Source organism: Gossypium hirsutum, chromosome A06, assembly GCF_007990345.1.
Source record: "Gossypium hirsutum isolate 1008001.06 chromosome A06, Gossypium_hirsutum_v2.1, whole genome shotgun sequence".
Classification (NCBI taxonomy): domain Eukaryota; kingdom Viridiplantae; phylum Streptophyta; class Magnoliopsida; order Malvales; family Malvaceae; genus Gossypium; species Gossypium hirsutum.
The window spans coordinates 45877627-45880337 of record NC_053429.1 but is presented as its reverse complement, the minus strand read 5'-3'; the positions used below and the strand labels follow the sequence as shown (position 1 = coordinate 45880337).

The following is a 2711-nucleotide window of genomic DNA, read 5'->3' as shown; positions in this document are numbered from 1 at the left end:
TTAGATGATATAGCAATTTTTTCAGTTTGATAGTTTGCAAGATGAAGATCCCAATGCTCACTTAGTAAACTTTCTGGAATTTTGCGATACATTTAAAATCAATGGCGTTTCTGATGATGCCATTCGTCTTTGGCTATTCCCTTTTTCATTGAGTAACAAAGCTAAACAGTGGTTGAACTTGTTACCACAAGGGTCAATTACTACTTGGGAACAAATGACTGAAAAATTTTTACTAAAATATTTTTCACCGGCTAAAATGGCTAAATTACGTAATGACATCTCTTCTTTTATGCAGATGGATTTAGAAACACTCTACGATGCATGAGAGAGATACAAGGACCTTTTGAGAAGGTTCCCTCACCATGGGTTACTGCTTTGGCTCTAAGTACAAACATTTCACAATGGTCTGAATCCTTCGACTCGGCAAATGGTTGATGCAGCTGCTGGCGGAACCATCAACAATAAAACACTTGAAGAGGCTTATGAATTCATTGAAGAAATGTCACTAAATAATTATCAGTGGCAAGTCATGAGGACTAAGCCAACAAAAATAGCCGGCGTTTATAATGTTGACTCAGTTACTATGTTGTCAAATCAGGTAGAACTTCTCAATAAAAAGATTGATGGTTTTCTTAGTTCTACGCAGGTACATCCAGTAATGAGGTGTGACTCAAGTGCAGGAGGTGTGCATACAGAATATCAATCCTTCAATCCTACAACTGACGAGGAACAAGTCAACTATATGGGTAACAATAACTTTAGATCTCAAAATAACCTATACAATAATACTTACAATGCAGGTTGGAGGAACTATCCCAATTTCTCCTAGGGCGGTCAAGGGAATCAAAAGCCACAAAATCCTCAATAGCCACCTTATCAACAAGAGAAGAAACCGAACCTTGAGGAGATGCTCCCAAAATTCATATCAGTGTCAGAAACCTGTTTCCATAATACCGAGACAGCACTAAAAAATCAACAAAAATCGATCCAAGGACTCGAAACTCAGATAGGCCAGCTATCCAAACTAATCTCCAAATGAACACAAGGTAGCTTACCAAGTAATACTGAACCTAACCCAAGGGAACATCTCAACGTAATTAGTACCCAAGATAAGGAAGGATTCATTACGCCTGAGCCAGAATTGATGCAAGAAACTGTGGTGAGCAAAGGTAAAAGTGAGGTAAGTCATAACAAAACGATGAATGAAGAATATAAACCTCGTGTCCCATATCCTAATGCTACAAGGAAAGACCACTCAGACGAACAATTTTGTAAATTCCTTAAACTTTTGAAAAAATTACATATTAACTTACCATTTATTGAAGCTTTGTCGCAGATGCTGAATGCAATGAGATTTTTAAAAGAGCTTTTAGTAAATAAGTGGAAGTTGGATGAAGTGTTGTACGTGGAGCTAAACGCAGTCTGCTCAGATATTCTACAGAATAAGCTACCCCACAAATTGAAAGATCTAGGGAGTTTTACAATCCCTTGCTTAATCGGTAGTTTAGATATAAGTCATGCATTAGCTGATTTAGGGGCCAGTATTAACGTCATGCCTTACAAAATGTTTAAGCAACTAGGCCTTGGGAAACCTAAACAACCTAGGATGAGCATTCAATTGGCAGATAAAACTATAAGATTTCCTAAGGCTATTATTGAAGATGTACTAGTGAAAGTAGATAAGTTCATATTTCCCGTTGATTTCGTTGTTCTAGACATAGAGGAGCCTACTAACACCTCTTTGTCTTTAGGGAGGCCCTTTTTAGTAACTGCTAAAAAAATTATTGATGTTGGCACAGGTGAGCTCACACTTCGCATAGGAGACGAAACACTCACCCTTCAAGCTTGCAATTCTGACAACACATCGAAAATTTAAGGTGATCGTTTAAACCATTCTATTAAAATTGATCACATGATACAACCCACTTTGCAGGAAATAAGTCTGAAGGAGATACATGAGCCACTCTCAAACAATAGTAAAGGATCTATTCTAAAGAACGAAGGTTGCGGATAGAGGAGTTAGACGAATGGCAAGCACATAAACCGACAACACACGATAAATCGAAACTACTCCGAAACGAGCCTGATACCTCTCCAAATCAACTTAAGGTTGGTGATAAAGTCTTACTAGATGCCGCAGATCCCCACATTGTCACTATCACACCGAATGAGGAAATCCCTCTTACGGTACTCAGTATTTTTCCATTTGGTACGGTGGAGGTGAGTCATCCTAGGTTCGACACTTTTAAGGTAAACAACACCCATTTAAAACCTTATTTTAATGAGACTGATAACAGGAATGAGGAGTATAAACTCCTTGAACCACCATGACCATACAAAGGAGAGGTAAGTCGAGCTTAGACTATAAATAAGCGCTTCTCGGGAGGCAACCTGAGCACTAACATTATTAATTTCTTTAAATTTTGGTTTTTTACTCCTAACCTACTAATAGAGATCCTGAATACAGGCGTTCCCATAGAGACACGGCCAAGAACACGGGCGTGCTTAAGGCCGTGTGAAAACAGGGCAAAAGATTTCCCCAACACGGGCTACGATAAAAAACCACAGATGTGCCACATGGCCGTGGTCGAGCCTGCCAAAACAACACGGGCGTGTGACACGCCTGTGTGGAAGACCCATGGTTGAAACTGAGAAACCAGCACGGGCGTGCAACACGCCCGTGTCTAACATCCGTGGTCGAACCTATTAAA

At 39.5% G+C, this 2711-nt stretch overlaps 1 non-coding gene across 1 annotated transcript; it reads right to left on the bottom strand.

Moving 5' to 3' along the window:
• Positions 1-262: 262 nt before the first annotated feature.
• LOC121231065 (small nucleolar RNA R71) lies at positions 263-369 on the bottom strand. The gene has a single exon (XR_005929134.1). It is a non-coding gene; the product is annotated as a small nucleolar RNA R71 (small nucleolar RNA).
• Between the last annotated feature and the right edge of the window lie 2342 nt (positions 370-2711).